At 41.1% G+C, this 22,120-nt stretch overlaps 1 protein-coding gene and 1 long non-coding RNA gene across 5 annotated transcripts in view; one reads left to right on the plus strand and one right to left on the minus strand.

Moving 5' to 3' along the window:
• TIAM2 (TIAM Rac1 associated GEF 2) overlaps window positions 1–22,120 on the plus strand; it is a 169,959-nt gene that overhangs the window by 44,108 nt on the left and 103,731 nt on the right. Inside the window, exon 1 of one of the 4 annotated variants that reach the window (XM_082755845.1) lies at window positions 8,153–8,202. The exons of the other annotated variants lie outside the window; for them this stretch is intronic. The gene's annotated coding sequence lies outside the window, so the exon portion shown is untranslated. Of the gene's footprint in view, window positions 1–8,152; window positions 8,203–22,120 lie in introns of those variants that run through there. 4 annotated transcript variants of the gene reach the window in all.
• LOC309875999 lies at window positions 159–6,181 on the minus strand. Its single transcript, XR_014317104.1, has 4 exons — window positions 6,042–6,181; window positions 5,396–5,604; window positions 1,606–1,993; window positions 159–1,486 (listed from the first exon to the last, which is right to left on the minus strand). It is a non-coding gene; the product is annotated as an uncharacterized lncRNA (long non-coding RNA).

The raw sequence follows: 22,120 nt of genomic DNA on the forward strand, positions 1-22,120 counted from the left end.
TGTTTCTTTTTGTTTGTTTGTTTAGAAAATTGCTACCTCCTATTGTTTTGTGTTGTTGTAGCATCATTCCCACTTCCTTTGTGCACACCTGAAAAAAGATGTATTAAAAGAAAAAACAACAAAGATAATGATTTGCACGAGGAGAACAAATGTACATTCATTTCCATTTATTTAAGAGCATTATTTGTTTTCAAAACTGCTCTCACAACTTACCACTTTTTTCTACCTATTGTCATCATGGTGGTTTTTTTTCTGTAACTTATTTGTAGGGTGTGTTTTCAGACAAATGGAAAAAGATGGACTTAGTTTTGGTTCTCAGTAACCCCAATGCAAAAGATATAAGATGGAGTTGTTATTTTGCTGATAAAGATCAGGAACTTGTCACATGTTTGGAGGAGTCTATTGCCTAAATTCAGCAACAGAAAGTGCAAAAGCACACAATGGAGATATAGTTAGCTAAAGAAAAGGAGGATGATGAAGGGGTATAATTGCAAATTATGATGCCTTCACCTGTTTAATTGGATGTGGGCACTAACATTTCTGCACCTAACCCCTACAGATCAAAATTCCCTCCTCGCACCTTTGAAAATGAGAGTTCAGCCTGTTGCTCTGTGGAGTTTCCACTTGAGAAAAAGCATTTGGATGCTTTTGTTAAGATACTGGGGCAATTTGAAAAATGCCACTCTGTATCGGATGCGGCAGGGAGCTGGGGTGGTGAAGGGTGTGGCTCCTGTGTCTCCTGAGCTCTGCCTGGGGCATGAGATAGCTGCAAGCAGCCCTCGGATCAGCTGGCGGGAAAGGAGGTCCCTCCTGGGGATCCCCAGAAGGGTCAGGGGCTGCAGGGCTGGGCATGAAGCGCATCGCTCCACTTGTCCCTGTGCTGCAGTTGCCTGAGGATGTGCATCACCCCTGGAGCCTGGATCCTCCTCTGGTGGTGCTGGAACAAGTCCACTCCCGTCCTCTCTATTTTCAGAGCAAAGAAAACCCAAACCAAACCAGCTTGGGTGTCACAGTGCCTTTTGCCTTGGAGGCTTTCCGTAGAGAGGGAAGCAGTTAGCTACAAATAACTGCTGCAGGGGGAAACTGGTCTTGATTTAATATCTGCTCTCAGAGCTTCAGTAACTCTCTCTTTGATGGTTCATATTGAATGCTTCACTTTACTTTCTTTAACTAATTGTTACAGTGAAAGAAAAAAATAATTGTTGTGACAGAAGCTGCTGCTACTGCCAGTCAGGGTGGGCAGAGGAACTTGAAGTCCAAGGATGCGAGTGGGAGAAAGCCCACACAAAACCCACAGGATGACAGCATGGCCCATCTGGTTGTCTCGCAGGCTTCAGCTCAGATGTCCTCAGCTCTCCTGCTCAGAGAGGTTTGTAGCACGTAGTCACAGCAGAAAGTGTTACCCATACCCCAAAGGCCAGCTTGCAAAAACCAAGCGATGTGGTGAGGTGAGCACCCAGGGTGGCTGTGATGGATGTTTTTGGTGCTGGTGAGAAAGTAAGGGAGGGTGGGAAAGGAAGGTGATGGATAAGAATGACTAAAAAGGAATCCAGGAAGCATATGAAAGAAAATCAATACACCATGTAGTTTGTATTTTACACTTACCTGAGCTAAAGGGCAACTATGAGAGTAGTTTCTGGGTAAGAGCCAAAGCTTGTATGTAATTTGGACAGCTCGACGGCACCCCCTCGTTGCTCAGGTTGTAATGAACCTAAATGGCTAGGTGAGGCGGCACCAGTAAGGGTTATTCTTTTTTGAATTTTCAATTAGACTTTTCCTTGAAGAGAGGTGGCTTTTGTGCAATAACGTCTGCACGTGCAGATGTTTCTTATCGTCTTGGAAGAGGAAGTAGGAGAGTTATTTCAAGGCAGACAGGCTACCCTTATCTGGTGCTCTCCTTTTTCCAATTACTGCAAGATGTGCGACTTGTCACTAGAGAGGAAAGGCTTATTTCCAGGAAAAGTAGCAGTTGAAAATGTCAATGAATACGTTCCTGGAAAAAACAAACAAACAAACAAAAAAAAAACACTTCGTGAAGTAGCTTGTATCTTGTACTTCCATAGCGAGAAAGGAGGAATGAGTGTGTCCTGGCTGCAAGATTACTCAGAAAGGATAGGCTAATTCAAGCACCCAACTATCTGTGGCTCTTGCTCAGACAGGGTGAATTAGCCTCTGAAAGGCCTGTGTCATTCTGTAACCACAGTAGGAACGTGCATCGCTGCTTAATTTGTAAATTTAGCCCAGGTCAGAGGAAATGAACCCCCTTCACTCCCTGGACAGAGGGATGATGGGGACGATGTGCAGGGCTGATGCCATGCCTGCACTGCTCCTCAGCCAGGCGTGGGCTGCCTGAGTGTGCCATGGGCTGTCTCCGTAGGAGTGAATCCGGACCTTCGCGTGCTGTTCTGTTGCTGCACAGATGGAGTCAAAACGGCATTTCAGACTGGAGTTGTTTGTGGCTTGCCATGGTTCAGGAAACCCCGCAAAATTAATATTGTTGAGTTCTTGGACGGTGCCATTTCCGTCACTTCGGGAGCCATTGTTCTGGTGTGTGAAGTGCTGGAAAGCATTTGTCTGACACAGAGATGGCACACAAACATTTTGTACCAGGACTGTTGCTATTTTTCCTTTTTTTTTTTTTTTTTCTTCTTTTCTTATGACATTTTTGTTTTGCAATCTCTCTTTCTGTGCTTCTTATGGGGATCAACCAGTAGAGTTTAATCAAACCCCATGGTTAACGCTGATTTGTTTTTCCTTCTTCATATAAGAAAAGTTTACAAATTGCCAAGGTGCTGCAGTGAGCTGTTTTTATAGACTACAGCAACTTGTTGACATGTTGCTGTAGTCTATAAAAACAACAGCAAGCTTAAGCCTGCACAAAGCAGTGGGAACTGATGACTAGAAACTGATCCTGAAGGTTCATATGTTACTGCTGGATTCACAAGAGCAAACCTCTCCCTTTTTTAGATGCAGAAAACTCCTCAAGTACTAAGCACTGCCTTTCTGGAAGTTTTTCTCAGCAGTGATACAATTATCAACATTCACGAAGATAACAAAAGCCTTTCGACAACATTCCTGTAAAGCTGTGAATCACACCTCTGTTGAGATGTCTCTTGATACACTGCATGAACAGCAATGCTTAGAGATATTGATATATATAATTCATCTTTGATTTGCAGAATATGCTATCTCTATTAGGCTAATGATGCTGCTATAGTTGAGGTTACATGCTATATTTACAAAGAAATAATCCTGTTTGTGGGGCTGGCCTCGTTAGACCTGCTTGTTAATCAAACAGTTTTAACAGCTCCTCCCAGATAGATTAAATAACACTCTTTTCAATTTGCAGTCAGAGGAGTGAAATGTAATCAAAGCTGTAAACCAATGGTATTGAATTGTGTATTTGAAGCTGGGAGCAGCTTCCTGCATAGGCAGTCTTTTGAGAAAGTCTTTGTTTTATGTGTGTTTTCCATTTTTTGTAACTATAGTTTCTCAAATCCTCATTTGCTATGGTGAAATCCATGTAAAACCAGAATTTAGGTACTTGTTGTAGGACACTAGAAGACCTAATGTTTTCCCATTTGCTTGTATAGCAATAGCTGTGTTGGAAGGCAGTCTTTCTGTTATCTGTTGGGACTGTGTGCTTGAGCGGATGTGCTGGAACTGAATGTTTCTTGTGAATTATTTTGAAACGTTGACAAGGACATCGTGAGTCTGAATAGACACTGTGGTTTTCTTCAGTGAAATAATTATCAAAGTAGTGGCTCTAGCTGTCTGTGGCATATACTTGCCTCCATCCCCTTCCCTCAGAAGACCCTAAATGTAGATTAATTGATGTGGTTCTCAGAAAAGGTGAAACCAAACATGTCACACGAGGAGGGTGATTGTGTGGCTCCATTGGCCTGGGGGTGCGGGCATCAAGCAGATGGGCACCTTGCTGGCCACAAGATCTGGAGGCACAGCTGCTCTCTGCTTTTGTGGGTCCCTGCTGGCTCCCTGAGACACACCCCGTGTCAAAGTGGAGAGGAGGAAAGAGTCTCAGTGCTGTTTTGTTTAGCTTCTCAGCTAGGGTTTTTTTTTCCATGGGATTGCTTGTGGGTTTCTGTGTGGGGTTGCACCACTGAACCTTTTCACGGGTCCCATCATATTCTCTCTTTTTCGCTTCCTTTATTCTGTCTCCTGTGGCTGATTCTCAGTCTTCCTTTTCTTCTCAACTACATTGGCAAAGGTTTTCATTTTAGTGAGTCTTGTTTGCAGGCAAGGAGCACTATTCCCCTGCCTGCCTATGTACTCAAAAGTCAGCTTCAGGCAATATGCTCTTTTACCCGTGCTTACAGTGCAAAACGTGGAAGTGTTTTGAAGTATGTGTTCTTTGTACCTTTGAATGAGTAAACAACAACACTTTTACTTTCTGAGATAAAATTGTGAAAAAGATTGTCACTTTGTTTCTCAAGAGGTTTCAAACAACTGAGGAGCCTGTGTGGAATGGGAGGTGAGAACAACTCTTAATGAGTTGTTAGGTAGATCAAAAAGATAGGTTTTCCAGGAATTACACCTAGTTGAGATATGAACTATGTGAGACCTACCTCAACACATGCAGTGTGTGAGCTGCTCTGCAGGAGGCCAGGTTGGGTGGATTTGTGTCCCACACTGGCAGGGGGAGATAGCAATTTCCACCTACAGCACAGAACATGCTGTTTTCTTGCATAGGCTATTTGTACTTCACAGATATTTCTCCTGCTCGACACCATGCAAAACAATGGTGTTTTTTTCCATGCTTTCTTCTCTCTTGGGCAAATGTTTGTGTTTAAGCCTTGATTAGTTAAAGTACTAAGGAAAATTAACTGAAGTAGAGCCTGCCTGTTTCAATGGCAAAACAAAACATGAGGCGGTTTGAGTGGAACCAGTATTTATCTTGCCTCACAAATGAATGCTCAGCTAATACTCTGCACATTGTTATTGTTTTCTTTCCTCTTTAGTTCTTTTGGGTGCATCAAATGCCTTAATATGCAGCAGGCATCATCAAAAGATAGCCTGACTAGCAGCTGCTTTCAGCAACATTTCCATATTCTTAATGTCTTTTTAGTAGATTGGTTGAGTAATTTCAGCAGAAAGTTTCCAGCAGATTGAGGTTCGCCCTTAGACACACATTGTATGTATTTAAACATTATCTTTTCTCTGTTTCTCATCTACTCAACAGAAACGTGTTTTCCCTCTGGTCAACTTTGCAATCTGCAGTTTTAAAAGGGGATATCCAACACTGGTAATGTTACCTCTGTTATCATCGCTATTCATTAACTCTCAATAGCACTAATTGTTCTCTTATTTTGTGATCTGTAACGTTACCCTTCCTTCAGCCCAAACTGGCATAGAGCAGAGCACCTCAATCACTTACCTCTGCAGGACATGAGATGGAGGGAACCAAATCCCCTCCAGGCGTGAGGGTTTCTTCCCTTGCAAAGGCTGTGATGGGGCTTTAAAGACAAGAATGCAAAGACCCTGTAGCCTTGTGTCCGCATGCTCTTCTTCAGGATCCCTGGGCTTTCATCAGCACTCCAGGACAGCTCTCAGACTCCTCAGGGATCAGAGGACGACATCTTACTTCTGATAGGAAGATAGCAGTGTGCATTGTTTAAAATAATGAAAGGAGGATTTCAGTGGGGCCAGTCAATCTAGATACCCTCCTAGCTCTGGCTCTACATTTGGTCCTAGATCTCTGTTGCCTGCAAAATGCATGTTGGCCTTTTCTCTTCCTTTTGTTGCAGCTCAAAGGCTGCATTTTTGCCCTACCAATTTCTTTTGATCTGTGGAAAATTTGAGATCTTCAGCTTTATTGTTCGCTTACAAATTCACCAGAACAGGGATTTTGCTGATACAATCATGAAAATCCTGAATCAAATGTTCAAAATGTGGATTTAAAACTTAAGCCCGTCCCATTCCCCCGCCCCACAAGCCCCAACACTTGAGAAAAAAAGACACAACAGGTAAATAAGCTTTCATTAAAGGTCTTGTAAGTAGTTCAATTATATGTGTGTATTTACCTGGTAAGCATCTGCGGAAGTTTCTGGGCTCTGTCCCTGTTGTGGGCTAGGTAGCTGTGTAGTCATCAATTACAAACACCTCCATGGCTGAGCTTTGATTGCAACCCTGCTGAGACTCCCACCAGGCACGGACGTGGTAGCTGGAAGCCCTTGCATGCCTGCAGGATGAGGTACCCATGCCCTCTCCTGCTGCCATCACAGAGCTTTGTTCCTGGGATGAACTCTGACCAACCTTCCTGGGGCCATTCAGGCCATACCCTTAAAAATGTGGGGGGTGGGATGGGCTGTAAAATCTAGTTAATAAGTAGTCTGTTTTTACTGAAGGCATGACATGCAAGAATCTCCTTTGTTTCTCATCCTAGTCATACTAGAAATTGGCACCACATACTTTTCTTTCTCTCTCTCTCTTTCTCTCCCTCTCTCTCCCTCTCTCTTTCTTTCTTTCTTTCTCTCTCTCTCTCTCTCTTTCTTTCTTATTTTATTTTATTTTATTTTTTTTGGTTCTCCTCTTTCAGTCTCAGATTATTCCTGCAAATGAAGAGGAAATAATTCTGACAATCATTTATTGAAGGTAGCTAATAAAACAATGGAAGGATGTAGGCTGAGGCATAAATGAGATATTGTGACAGATGTAGATGATTATTAACCAGCTGATGTTTCCGCAAAGTCTTCTAATCATAAACACAGTGTGGAGCGAATCTGGGTATATTAATAGCAAAAGTTTTATGGAAAATCTGAGTGTGTGCTTTTTCTTTAACTTTCCATTTCCTGTTTTAATTGATAGAGTGTGAAGCTTTTACACACACAAAAGAAAAAATTTGGAAAAGATTATTTTGCATCTGTGACATTAAGTGCACGGTACAGGCCAGAAACACGTGGAAGGAATTCTTGAAAAGGGCTCCTATTATAATACTTTTTTAGAGATGTGACTAGTGACAAATGCTAAACTCAGTGATATAATAAAATGGCTGTGGAAGAGGAACATCTATTTGTGTCTATGCAACCTATGTTTTCGTGTGACTTTGTGAGAAAGGGGAAGATATTATCAGAGAGAGATCATTATGCTGTAAAACTTGTGGGATGCACTTCCAATTTTTCTCTGGCATTCTACCAAATGTCCTCTCATTTAGTTTTAGTCTCATATTGTCCTTTATTTTGTTTTGGGAAATATAATGCTAAGCTTGTACGGTAATCACTAGTTGGAGTTGAAATCCTTTAAATGTGCACCTTTCTTTCTGCAGTTCTGCTACAACTTTGGCATATCTCCCTCATTCTCTGAATTTAGGGAGGGGAAGAAAGGTTAAACAGAAATTACCCAAACAGAACCATGCAAACTCTATTTAACATCTTACACCACATCTCTGCAACTATTATTTTGAGTCCTGATACCGTTTGCAAAGCATAAACAATTTGTTTGCCTTACAGCAGCTGGAATTTTTAACATGTAAAGCGATTGCTTGGAGTGGGGATAAAATAGAGCCAAAAATGTTGAGGAGGGGAAATACTGTTACACTGCTATAATGCGTGAAAGAGACAATATAAATGGCAGTATCTGTGCTGTTTTAATTATAGTATACATTTTGTCTCTATCAACCAACCAATTTCAAATGTTTTGTGACATGAAGGGCCACATCTGAAAATTTGAAATAATGGAAAATAGTATACATTTAATCAAAAGGTATGGACAGGGACCAATTTATCCCCTGGTTATCCCCAGCAATCCAGAAACGTGGTATAAAATGTAGGCACATACCAAAACACCAGCTGAAGGTAACAACAGTGTAAATAACGCTATATGCAAGGTGAGAATGTATGTGGGGAGATCTTCATTACTCCTTGAACTTCTCGTTTTAAGGGCAAAACCCAGTGGGATAAAGAGCTCTTAAAGCATGCACTTGTGCTTTTCATGAAGGTGAGGCAGGGTTGGGTGGCTCTGAAGAGCCTGTTGGCTTTAGCCCCCCAGTAGATGCTCCTTGGGATGGTTGAGGACGTCCATTTTTCTGCTACTGCGGGCAACTGTTCTGGGGAGCAGGGAGAGGAAGCTTCTCTTTGTTGTCCCCCCTCCAAGCTGTTGAGTGGATGATTAAGGAGGAGCAGTCGTGCAGAGCGGAGGGGACCCGACAGTGCCAAACTTGAGGCAGATCTGCAAGGAGACTGACAGGTATGCAACACAGCAGCAGTTTCTTTAATGGCAATTAATGCTTATGGCCTCTCTTAGTTTCAGATCTTGTTTTGTGTTGACTAATTAAATTTATTATTCTTGATGTTACTTGTTCCTTTCTTTCCTTTTTTTTTTTTTCTTTTTTTTTTTTTTCTTTTCAAAGCTGTTGCTCTGCTAAAGAGATCTGCTTAAATTAAGCAATCTGTGCCAAGTGAAATCACTCAATTATTGGTGCTTTTTGGTCTTTCTTTTGGATAAACAGAGCCTTCCTGACGGCGAGGCAGTTCCTCAGGAATTCCTTTATGGTGAATTAGACAGGGCAGTGATGAATAACCCAGGGCAAAGGACACCCTGAGCAGCGAACCAAATTGATTACATAAGCCTTCAGCTAACTTCTTTAGGGTAATTTTGGATGCCCCAGTATCCCCTAAGGCATAGGTGGGGCCCAAGCTCCCCCCAGGGGCCTGCTCTTGTTAATGTTTTCTGCCATGTTAGCTGCCATTTCTCATGCAGCATGCCTGCAGCAGCTTTAGAGGGCTAAAACTGGCTGTGCAGTGAATTACAGATCTGCAAGAAGGGCCAAGAGCTGGAGCTTTCTGCTCAGTGATGCTCATTGCCTGCTGGTGTGCGTGGTGGCAGTGGTGATACCACTTTGCTGGGGAGTTTCAGGTAGCCCCAGGTTGCCTGCTGTCTATTGCCATCCTGCTGGTGAACAGTGAACACGTCATAGCAAGTATTGTTTTTACATGGACTTTATTCAGTAGCAGCCTAATATGCTCTCTGCCCTGTTGAGAGACTTGTAATTCTTGGCTTTTTTTTTTTTTTTTTTTTTTTTTTTTTTTTTTTTTTAACATTAAATGATTCTGGCTATTTAGGCTATCACCCTAATAGCAAGCATCAAGCCTGCCTCAAGGGATGTGGAGCGTGATCATCCCATCCCCACTGTATCCTGCACGAAACTAACATGGTTTCTGATCACTTCCTTCGGAAGCTAAAGTGAATCAGAAGTTATTCATTGCACATATTTTTCTATAATCTACTGTACTTTCCTCTCCTCTGCATGATCTTCTCAAGATTCCTTTAAAATATCTCATCATTACCCATTTGCTTGGCTTGGTAGAAGCCCTGGCTTTAACATTGAAGGCTGTTCCCTGCTGCATGCACTGGGGATGTGATCAAAGACGTAGTGAGAAAATGGGATGTGGGACTGGGTTCAGAGCACGATGGTCTGATCCATCCGTGTTTGCAGTGCTGCGCGCTTTCCTGATGAGAAGCTATGGCAGCACTGTCCAGTGTTTTCAGGGATGAGCTGATGGAATGTGCTGGTTATCATGGAGTGAAGGGCAGCATTTTGCTTCTTCATAAATATGAATGAACACTGTATCATGAAATAAGTGTTAAAGTGAATTTAGGAGTATATCCCCAGTGTTACTTCCCAAAGAGCATGGACATGGAAAGAGCAGTCTTCCTTCCCTTACTACTACAAGTGGCAGCGATATCACTGTGGAGGTTTGCAGACAGCTTTGCAGTAGGCCCTGGGTACTCGTTTCTTACCTTTTTCTCTGAAAGAAGAGTTTTCAAAGGGCACCAAGCCTTGGGAGTAACTTCAGGTCACAGGCTTTAATAAAACCTTCACCTTGGATGCCCATATAGTACAGAAATTCAGTGCTTACTGAGGAATTATTTGGATCTTTTAATTTTTATTTATTTATTTATTTTTGTTTCTCCTTTTTGTTTTAAATGAAGTGTTCCAGGAGGGAATAGGAGAAGCAGCAGACGGGATATGCAGGACAGCAGTTCATATTTCTGTTCCTAGGCTCACTGGAGGCAAATTGGCATGCACAATTTAGATTTACTCTTCATTTCCAGCTTCTTGAAAGTAATTGCTACTTCCAGTGAAAAGTCTCAAGATACCAGCAGATTCCTAGTTCCTAAAAGGGTAAATTTTTATTGGAGGAAAGAGGAAGGGAAAGCATTTCAGGCAGCTATATTTTCATTGTCCTGAATATACAAAAGGGAAGTGGATTCTCTCTGATACTGGGTTCTCCCTGCTTCTGGATTTAAGTTCTCATATGCTGTGAAAATATTTTTTATGGGGGGGAATATGCTTCTCTCCAGTAAATACCTTATCAAGCTGCTTTATCATTGGACTTGGACAAGGAGCTACTCTGCTATAGATTTTACATATTTATCCTGGGATTGGTGGTGCTTCTTCATTCAAGTTGAACAGAAGTGGGAGATGATGTGGGGTGAGACAGATAAGGGAGAAAAGCTGGTTGGGACACAAAGTCCATAGTCTATCCAGGTGCATTTTTTTTTTGTTGTCATAACCTTATGTAAAAAGTCATTCTGATACAGATTCACAGGTTGCTTGGTACAGAGGTCACACATGGAAGATTTTGTCACATGCTAAATTTTGTCTTCAGTTTCTTTGCTTCTTAGTGATATTTCTTGGAGAAGCTTATAGAGGGAGCATGGGAAGCTTGGCTGGGCTCCGGCCAAGGAATTGCAGCTGGTCTCCTAATTACAAAAAGACAAAATGATATACAGGCCTGTGGGGATCTGTCAGACACAGATTTATTGGGCAGGATGGAGTGGGACTTAAAGCTATCACCTCCTTTCCATCACCCCCTCCCTATACAGTGCACGTGCTCTGAGTTTTGTGGTACTTTTGCAGCCATGTGAAAGTCATCATCTGGAGTGCCATTATCATCTCTTTTCTCCCTGGTTCCTGCCCAGTTTGCAGCTTCTCCAAGTCCCAGTTAATGGCTGCATAACACAGGAAATAACATGTAAAATAACTTTACCCATTCCAAAACTAGGAGTTCTGTAGCTCAGGACTGTGAAGTGATGATAGTCTGATCACCTTGTCTGTCTCGTATAACTCCTCAGACATCACTAAGAAAAAAAAAATACATCAAGGTTGCCACTGATGAAAACAAGGGAAGAAGCTGCATGTGCTGGCTGCTGGCCCCCAGCCATCCTAACGTGTGGTCATTGCAACACCAGCCAGCTGGAACAGTCTGAAAACAAAAAAGTTAAATTCAGAGAATAAAAGTTTGTCAAAAGTGAAATGTGTTGGCTTATACTGGTTTCTGCAGACCCTGGGCTCCCAAACAAGTTGTCAGGGCAAGGTCTGGGGAGGAGGAGGGAGAGGGACCAGACAGTATTTGGAAGTCCCTGGTCTTTCCTGTTCAAGGACTCAGGTTCAAGTCTTTCATTTATGGTAGGGTCAGGAACTGGGGCTCTCGGATCCCAGAGGAATGCACCTGCTCCCTGACTACTGAGATTTTGACACATAGGCAAATACCCTGACCTCACTTTTTATGCAAACTGTCAAAGAATTTCACAGTGAAAAAGAGAGTTTTTTTTTTTTTCTTTTTTTTTCTTCCATGTAACTTAGTAAGTAAAAAAAAAAAAAAAAAAAAAAAAAAAAAGTGGGGAGCAGAACTTACAAGGAAAATGGACAAAACCACGCAAATCACTTGTTTGTGCAGTTCCAAGCTGTAGCTAATGGCCCTGGGGCTCCTTGCTGCATGTGCCCTGCCAGCCCAGCCCAACCTTCTCACAGGTAGTGCTGGCAGAGGTGCTGAGTGAAGGGCACAAGATTTGCATTGTTCATCTAATACTGTCATATCTTTGGGGACAGGGAAAACTCTCCAAGGCTAATCTGAAGAAAGCTTGTAGTGTGGGAGTGAAATCCTGGCTCTGCAGTGAGGGACCTCATACTCACTTTGGTCTAACCAGGATTTCACCTTTAGAAATGTAAAGGAAAAGGAGAAATTGGTAGTAGGTGATATTTATTTTTTTCTGCATTGTTCAGTATAGTGTCAGATCTTTTATTCTTTCTATAGAGTATGAATAGTACGAAAAGAAGTCTTACCCTCACTGGTTCCCAGCCTCAGTGGTTCCTCTGTTCAGAGAAGACTGCTGATTTCTTTCCCTCTAAGTCTGTAACTTTTGACTTCTAAGTAGCTTTTCTAGAATTTGGTAATATATCCAGACATCAGAAACCAGTCTGGTCTCCAGTCTCGCTCACAAGCCTAAACGTTTAGAGCTGGAAAGTGCTAAGATTTATATGCAAGACTTACTGCTCGTTTTAATAGGGTTGTGCACATGTTGGGACTTAGTTTTGAGCATTTTTAATACTGTCTTTTCATATGCTGTATGCTGCTTGCTCACTCGAAATTGAATGTGTGTGTGTTTTAATGAAAAAGTATGCATCTTTTCAAGTGTGTCTGGTAATATACTTGCTGTTATTCAAAAGAAACTGAGGGAATTAACTAATGAGTTATCTACTAAAATAACATTTATTGTAATTGGTGGGGTTTTAATGTACCTTTCCTGTTATGCGTCTCCAAGGAAATTGTAAAAGTTCATAATTGTAATTTAATATTAACTTGCATTAAACTTCTTGAAGTTGCCATGAAGTGAAAAGGTCAGAAATGGAGGAATTTCTTCAAAGAAAAACAAACAAACAAACAAAAAAAAACAAAGGAACTTTTAAAAATGAATAAGCATCAGTTAAGGGTATAGGACATGTAGGATAAAAGTGTGTTAAACTTGTGCTTAAAGTACTTTTCTGAGGTTTTCACAAATGGAAACTGAGTACTCGAGCTGTGCTCTCTGGCTGCAGTATTGTGGAGTGCATGTGCCACCCGAACATGTGTTTTTCAAAGCCAGGGGAGCCATTGCATATTATGTCATTCTTCATTTCATGACACTGTTGATGCAAACCAGGACAGGAAGCCGGCTGGGATCACGATATATCACTTTTGTGTGTGTGTGTGTGTGTGTGTCTCTTCTTGCTCTCTGGAAGGAAATAAAAGCATTAAAGAAAAAAAAAAAAAAGAGAGAGAGAGAAAAGCAGACTTTGAAATCTAAGTGGATAAATGCTTTCCTTGTGAGAAGAGAGAGAGCATGTTTTCTTTAGTCTTGCATACAAGGTGACTCGGAATGACAATAACAAAAAAAAAAAAAAAAGAATAAAATGAGAAGTAGCATTAAAAATTGTTTTATGGCTACTATTCTCTTTTTGACCTTGCTGCCTCGCTGTGATTACAGAAGACGCTGACCGAGAGATCTCAGGACTTACAGCTTCCTGGGATTGTCCCTCACAGGGGTGAGGAGCAAAAGGATAACACTCCATTGTGAAACATGTGCCAGTGTATTTTAAAGTGTCCTTAAAAGACTTTCCTTTGGACATAGTCAAGGGGGTTCAAGAGGCCAGAGCAACAAATAGATATCATTCCTTAAGCTTTTTTATTTTTTATTTTTATTTTTATTTTTATTTTTTTATCCCCCCACCCAGATGAAAGTCAGTGGTTGTTCTTGTTGGTAATGTTTGCTGTTTAAAATACCTTTTGGTAAAAAGTTTAAAATGCCTTTTGGTGCCTGTTTGCTGTTTGGGTTATTTACATGAGGAAATGGAGTGACGTAAAAAATTGAGAATTTCTTTGTGGAAGCATTGTTCCTTTATGGTGAATACATATATCAAGTGAAGCAAGTCCAGCAAGCAGCTGGAGTGAAATGGTAGGAGGCAGTACGATTGATCTTCTGCTTTCCCTTAGAATCCCAGTCCCCCTTCAGCTGGCGCTTTACTGAGAAAGCGCCGCCTTGATTTATCTCAGGGCCAGGGCAAATGTCTTTCTCTCAGTGACCTTGGATTTCTGCTGCCTCCTCCACCTGCTGGCTGGGCATTTCTGCCTGGATGTGCTCGTCCTCCAGCAAGCATTGAACCCAGCTGCTGACTGGCCTCCTTCCCACCTGTATCGCCAGCTGTGGCCTGTGCTGTTCCATGGTGGAAGCCTTGGAAAGGGAGGGTCTGGGGCTGCCTCCTCACGCAGTGTCTCTGCAATGAGGCCCCACGACCAGCTGCAGCTCTCGTACAAGCACAGCCGGGTAAATGCCATCTCATCTGATGTTTATTATGCAATTGCATTACCTTCATGGGTGGCCCGGGGAGGGAAGTGGGAAGGGAGGACAGAACCGACCAACCCATTTACCTCCCCTGTGGGGAACCAGAGTTTTAAATGGGAACTCATTTTTGGAAAACCAGAGCAGCATCTGATGTCTCCAACTGCGGGCTTCCACTGTGTTCAAGTCCCATATGGGTTTGGAAAAATGGCTTCAAAAGCATGGGAGGGTTTGGAGCTCCTTGTGCTGCCATTTTGAGGGTGACCTATGCATGGTGGTAGTGGGTGTGTTTGTTCAGCCTTTAAGGCCACAGAGGAGACCAGCATGTCTTCTGATTTTTGCTTTTTAGTTCTAATTTGGAAATAACAATTTTATTACATTTTTCTCTTTTCATTACCTGTTGCTGAAATATTCCTTATAAAGATCTGTAAGAAGAACTCAAATGTGACTTTTAGGTTAGAATCAATGGTAAAATCAAAGAGAGGACTTGATGGTTTGAGTGGTTATTAGAATTCCTTAGGAGGTGATCCCAAGGTATTAAATTTGCTTTTCACTGGACACTAGTTGTTTTCCTAAAGGTGGCTTAGTTCCCCTTGATTATTTACCAAAAAAGGAATTACATTTTGGAGCTGAGGAGAGTAATTGTACTTACCTTTTTGCATATCAACAAGTCATGTTATACTGATTCATTTTCATGTAAACATTTGTATGATTGTAACTAATTTTAGCAAATTCTTACTTTGACACTTTTATATGTACAGTATATATATACACATGACATTTTCATGGCTTGTTAATCTCTTATTATTTGTGTCAAATTGTATTTTTTTGGAAGCTGGACTTATTTAAAATGGATAAACAATATATTTGTTTTAGTTGGCTGAGTGGGACATCTTAAATGTAGTGGCTACAAGAGGAGAGTCAAGTAAGTTTATCAAAATATTCAGTTATTTAGCTGAACTAAAAAAGCTGGTTCAAAAAACCACCATCATTTATCATCAGATCTCTCTTTAATTTTTACCATTATGATAGGTAGCAGTCGTAGCAGTCAGGATGTGACTGTAAAATGTCCTTTTCTTTGCAGTGATGAATACCCTGTTGAACAAGCGTGATTTTCTTTTTTACAGAAAAGGGGAACAACCATATTTAATGAAAGCTGCTGCTGAACTGCAGTTTTGCACTGCTGATTTTGTCCCCGGAGGCCTGCTGCAGTAGTGGACCAGTTTCTGTCCTGGCTTTTTGCTGGTACATGATGGATATAACTAAATTACATGATGTCTGGAAACCATGTGCTGTTGGACAAAGGGGAAGTTACTGCAGAAGAAATAGTGCAAGTAGGACAGCAACAAGTATTTGGGACAGAGTTGAGGAAAAATGTTAAAATTTGCCAGGTAGAAGATGGTTTTTAATGTAGGTTAAGAGTAGACACTCTAAGATACATAGTCTCAACACTAGTAGTTTATTTTTCTATTTTATTTTTTTTAACCTAATCTTGGCTAAATTAGTTGCATTAAGAGCTATAGACTCCCACACCCTCAACAGATGTTCAGTGAAAACTTTATGAACACCAAGTAGTCTGTGAACTTACTCCAGGTCTTGACAACAGCTTTATGGACTGATTAATGATCTATGTTACTGTAGGTGTGGGTTGCCTCTTCTGTATGCTGGTGGTGTAACTAAAGCTTCCACAGATGTGTCTTTTCAAAACAAACAAACAAACAAAAAACAGGGATGAGCTGTCTCGAGGAAGAGCTTCGTATTAGAAGGCAAAATGAAGAACTTCCCTCTCTAAAGCTGAAGAAGGAGGAACGTATATGTTCTGTAGAGCACCAACTTGCTGCTCTTAAGAACTATGTATCTCAAATTCTTGAAGCAGGGAAAGAGCAGAAGAGATAACACACATTTAACGAGGAAAGATAGCTGTGCTAGTTACTTTAAGGTAGATAGGATTAGCTATGATGGATTAAAATGATCAGATTTGGATTTTACTTTAATACAAGTAAGAACCCAGACCATGTCTTTGGGGAACCCCATCTGGTTTCAGGCATTTTTATTGGGAAAATGAGAAAATTTTGATACTTTTGTCATCTGTTTTGGGTATTTTTGGGGAGGATGGGGAGGTTTGCCACAGTTTCAATTTGTTCACTTTCTAGAGTTCCTGTCTGATTAATGTTCTGCAAGTGAAATGTTTTTGTTTTGTTCTCCCATTTGTCAGCTTTTTGCTGGGTGTTCTAAGGGACAGAATTAGCTTGAAAACTGAATGCTCAAGAAAAAAAAATAAAAAAGACTTTAAAGTTCATCATTTCATACAGCCTTCATTGCCATCAGAAAAATCTGACATGACTATTTTTTTTTCGAAAGAAGTAGAATGATTTTTTTTCCTGCTGTTCCCTAGCTGACTTGCACAAGTCACACAAATCTTCCACATGCTCTTGAGATGCAGGCTTCTCAATTCACATATATATGCCAGTGTACTTGCAAGATCAGCCTACAGCTGACAATATAGAGAAAGCAGAGAACAGTTGAAATGGTGTAACATAGATGAATGCAGTGGAAGACCCAGCTTTCTCCATTCCCCACCATTTCTGTCTTTGCTACAGAATACTTGCAGAGATTTCAAGGGAGTTATTACTGATATAAAGAGGCTGGTCAGGCATCATTATGGCGTTCTTTGTCAAGTAAGTGGTCATGTAGGTACTAGCACCAAAATTACTTTAAAATACTATGAAAATGTGCCTTTTTCTTTCAAGAGGAAAACCTACTATCCATTTGAAAGAAAAATCTAGCACATGACCTCATGGTTTAGAGCCAGCAAACCATGAATCCATGAGGCTTTGTGCTTAGTTTTGCTGGGAAGGTGCTCATCCTTTTGCTATTTTAGCCCCCAGTTCTGGTATCGATCTGGAGCCTGCAGTCTGTGGGATAAAGTTACTGTTTCATCTGTCACCTCATTTGGATCCTAAATGGCTACATCACCTCATACAGCACAAAATAACAATAGAAAACAGAAAAATAATACTGAGCAAGACCTGTATTATAAGGGAAAGTGAAAGAAACTTGTGCTTCTAGTCCCAAGGGAGGAAAGAGGAAAAAGCAGTACAATGGCTGAACAGTAAAAGCAAAGCACAGGAAAAAGGTTGCTGTTTATGGGCTTCCTAGGAGTAACTACATAAAGCTCTGTGTGGTATGAGAAACACAATAATATAGAAAGAAAGGATAAATTGATGGTTCTAAATATAAATGTGTGCATAACAGAAGAGCCACACAATGCTTTTCTCCTGTGAAATTGCATTTCCAGGTTAGTAAATGGTACTTTTGGTATCACCAGAAATTCCATTTCCCAGATTAATGACATGGTTTTCTTAGTCCGTATTGTATGCTTGCCAGAAATGCCATCCTCTGAGTCTGTGCTTTGAACTCAGGTATTTATTTAACCCAGCTTCCAGGATTTTGAAAAGACTGGCTTCCTCCCGATTATTCTTGAGACAAGCTTGTTTATAACTTTATTTTCTCAACCAATAAGAATAAATGGCAGAAGGCAAAGGGGAGACCAGATCTGCTATTTCCACTTCTTGTTGCACAAGAAGTGATTTACCCAGGAAGCATCTCTCAAGAACCTTCCTTCTGCATTTATTTACCTTGGTGCAAAGCAGCTGTAAAGTGCCACATGTTGTGATGGGTCAAATTTGATGCCCAGCCTGCAGTGGCAGAATAAGAGACAGTAGTCTCTAGAGACTACTTTGTAAAGAGATGAATTTTCTTCAGGGCAACAGAGTTTGATTTGTAATCCTGTCTTTAGGAAATGCATCCATTTGCATTTATTCTTAACTTCTTGTATTTCCAGTTCAGCGAGGAAAAGGCATTTTGCCTGTTATTGCCAAATAATCTAGTATGTTCAAATAGGGCAACTGCTTTTGTTCATAGTTTGTAATGACTAGGAGCCACCACAAAAACCCATAGGAAGCAAGCATGAAAAAAGGCACTAAATATTGGTGAGCCAGTGAGCTACACTTACCAGCTTGGGTTCATAACTGTGTGGGGCTTCTCTCCATGCCAAGAAAAGGGGCTTTGGCCCTGGGGAAAGCTAGCTGTGGGCCAGAAGGCTCGAGTCAGACTCCTGTGAGGGGCTGGCCAGCGTCTCCATTTTCCTATCAGCCTGTGGCTAGCAAGTGCTGATAAACATTCGGCTTAAGGGCCTCTCAGCTCCCACTGCCAGACCATGTGAAGATATGTTTCTGTTTCTGTTCTTGACTAAACATCCCAGAAAGTCTGGCAGCCGTGGGTGTGGAGCTTTGAAAAATTTCTGGTCCTCTTCCTTCCCTTCCATGTTTTTCTGACAGCACTTCTGAACCCTGCCTCTGCTGCAGCAACAGTTCTCTTAAGCAATTGTGACAAAACCAACCCCAAGCACAACAAACAGGCTGTTCCCTCTGCCCTTCTGTCCCTAAACCTGGCATGACCCTAGGTTAGTTGGCCATTCTCATTTCCTAGGAATGGAATTGTTCATAGTTTAAATCATTTTTTTCTTCATGCCTTGACAAAGTTTCAACTCAAAAATGCTTGCAATCTCTGCAAGCCTCACCGCTGAGCTTTCTCCTTGGTTCATGTTGAGGTGTTGGCTTGGTTGCTGTAACAGCTACAAACTGTGTAAGTGGAGTTAATCTGGTTTATTAAAAACAGCATGCTGTTGCCACACTGTCCCTATAGTTTCACTCAGCTCTTCAAATGCTGGTTGGCCTAACAGCTGTCCTCACTGGGGATGACTTTCTGCCTCTTGGGATGTTGAGTGCTGGCAGTTGATCTAAACCTTACAAATACAGACTAAAAAATAAAGGGTTCTGTGTTTGATATATGAATGTGCACACACACAATTTCATAGTTATCAATCTTAGCAGTTTGTTGTTGCAAAACGGTAATTCACAAGAACATGATGCAGATTTTGAGTTAGACTTGCTATTTCCAAAATTTCACACTTCAAGAAAAGGGTGTTATTAAACACATTAATTTTGAACGGTTTTGACCACTTCTAAAAGTAGCAATAGGTCCACATTAAAATGTTACATTGAAACCACTTGGAAAGTGTAGAGCTGAAATGCAAACTAGACTGTGGATTTGATTTATTCCAGACGCAATTAAGCGAAGCCTTGAGATCCAGACATTCCTAGTTTTTGAATATTGTTCAAAATCGAGGTCCAGACATGAATCTTGCATTGGAAGGATGACCAATTTATATATCACTGGAGGATATTTAACAAGATTTGATTGGACCTGGAAGGTAATGACTGCTTAATATTTCTGATGAATAGAGAGGAGCTGAGGATTTCCTGGGGATGGCCCTGAGGTCATCTTGCATTTCACAAATCCAGCCAGCAAGAAGAGCTTGTAGAAAGTCTCATATGTTGCAAAACTAGAGTCATTCTTGATAAACTTGTTATGTGATGAATGTGTTGGGTGAGCAGAGTGTTCCTTTTTCTTTGTATTTAGCACAGTTAGAAAGGATGGTGGTTTTGCTTTATTTAAAAGTAACGTTTCCCTTATTTTTCCTTTATCTCAAATTTGCAGAAAAGTAAAGAGGTATTAAGCTGAATTTAAACCAAGGCAAGAGTTATGTTTTAATGTTTTGTCTCAGTGTACCTTGCCAGGCAAACATAAAGTCAGGAGTGCGACATCTGAAGTTAGGCCTATTGTTAAGGACCATACTAAAAAGAAGTCTAAAAGCAGATCTGGGTGACTTCATCCTCTGGGTACTTTCACTGTTTTTGGCCTGAACCAAAGCCCACGGAAGTCAGTGGGAGCCTTTCTATTCTCTGCGCTTGGCTTGGATCAAGCTCTATCTTCATAATATCATTATGTCATCAATAATATTTCAGGAAGCTGAAAGGCAGCTTGATAAGGTGGGAGAGAACAGGCAGGACTCTGAAATCACTGCTTCTGAATAGACTTCATGTGGGTTTGAATGTTGTTTAGACAGAAACTTCGGAAAAAACAGATCTGCTTCTGCAAATTGCTTAGGGATACTGAAGTCAAAGAGCATCCAAACATTGCTTTGTGGGTTGCCTTTGCTGAGAATAGAGTTAATGTTTCGTTATATATGGAAAAATGCTATAGAGTTCCCCTCTGGGCCTTGCATGGAAAAAGTGAACCAGCAGGAACGTTAATTGTAACCCCCTTCTCAGATGCCAGGAAAGAGGAAAGCTTCCTTGAGGCTGCCATACCCTAACAAAATATCCTGTTGAGGTCAAGAACTTTTTTTTTCCTTCCCTGATCCAAGTTTTCTACCTCAGGCAAGGAGAAAGGAACTCAAATTAGAAAGAAAATAGGAAACAGAAAATGCCAATGCTCTGCTTGTTAATTCACACAAAACTGGGGGACATGAATGGGTAAAGGCTTGCATCTTTCCTGCAGTTTTCGTGATTCAAGGGAAAAGCTCCTTGCCTCTATCCCCAGGAGATGGATAAGAGCGTGGTGCCTGTGCCTGGAGGCAGATACAAGTGGGGCTGGGCTGGGACCAGCCTATGCAGAATTTCAGAATGACCCAGACGTGACCAACTTCTGCAAATGGAGGTATAAAGGATTACATCCTTAAGTGGCTTAGCTTTGAAGGCAGTAAGCACAGGCAATGAGGACCTCAGAAACCCTCCAGTCCCTTATTCCTTTTTGTCCCTGGGCCGGGAGCTAAAGCCCAGCTTGGCTGCCCCCCGTGCGGCTCAGACTAGAAGTGAGAAAGGATGCCCTATGCACAGTGAGGGGAAGAGGAAATCCCTGGCCACATGACTTTGTGCAGATGGTCTCAGGCTTCTAGCCTAATCCTGCACTTTTGTTTCATGGGAGAGACCCCACCTCTGCTTTGCCTGAGTGTAAGCATGTGTAGGAGGCTCTGTGGGGGGAGTCTTGCTGATTTAATTATTCCTTACATGTTGTTTGCCTGTGTATGGGACAATTGAGCCCATAATAATCAATCTTGCATGCTCTGAAACAAGAGAATGCTACATACGATCTAAGCTGCATGCTGAAATGTGGTTATTGGAAATGAATTTTATGGTTGAATAGGCCAGTATCGTGTTGTCTCTTTGCTTTTTTGGGCTTTTAGTTATTTTTTCACAGTGTCATGCCGGCAAAATATTTTATGTCTTCCCATTTAGCTTGCTGAATTAATCTTCGGTTTCTGGAAATGTTTATACACAGATGACAAAATATAGATTTTGTATGTAAACCAGTGGCTTAATTTCTGTTCATGTTAATTGAAAGGTTTATCTCTGTAGCATCATTTTAAATAATGGAAAAGGAATTTCCTGAATATTTGAACTCCTATTATAAGCATTAAGGTAATTTATCTTTGCTATTTCTTATCCATATTGTGGTTGCCTAGGAACAGAAGTAATGATATTAATTTTGAATCTCCTTATTCCATTTGTCCTTCCATCAGACTGGCTATTCCATATAGCTGTCGTGTTCCATATGGTAATTTCCTAAATATTTACATGTCTTCCTCTATAGCCTTTGAATACATGCGTAAATCTCTTTCTTCTCACACATGGTCCGTGTTTTGCTAATAGAGTTGTGCTGTAGACATGCTTAATTACTGCACTGCCATTCCTTACCAAGTTTCTATGAGGAACTCTGTTCAGGTGCTGCAATTTTGAAGTGTTTCCAAATTACTGGAGGTCTCCTGATGCCATGGAAAAAAAAAAAAAAAAAAAAAAAAAAAAAGAACCACAGTCCTGTTGATTCTGAAACTGTGCATTTTTCCCATGTTCAGTAAGGCTAGGATTACATGAGATAGTTACTGCTGTAGAATGTGTTTGATTACTGTTAAGATAAGTGGCTGAGAAATAATCAATCAAAAGTAAAGCTGCTGTTACTCTGCTCCCTCACTGGTAGTGTTCCCCTTCATTTCTGTAGACAGTAGACTTGGGAATGTCTTTGAATGATCTGGCTTTGTAAGTAGGAGTGCCATTTGCTGTAACCTCCCATGCCGCTCTATTAGTTTATTTATGCCTGT

Source organism: Aythya marila (assembly GCF_965140915.1).
Source record: "Aythya marila genome assembly, chromosome: 3".
NCBI lineage: Eukaryota > Metazoa > Chordata > Aves > Anseriformes > Anatidae > Aythya > Aythya marila.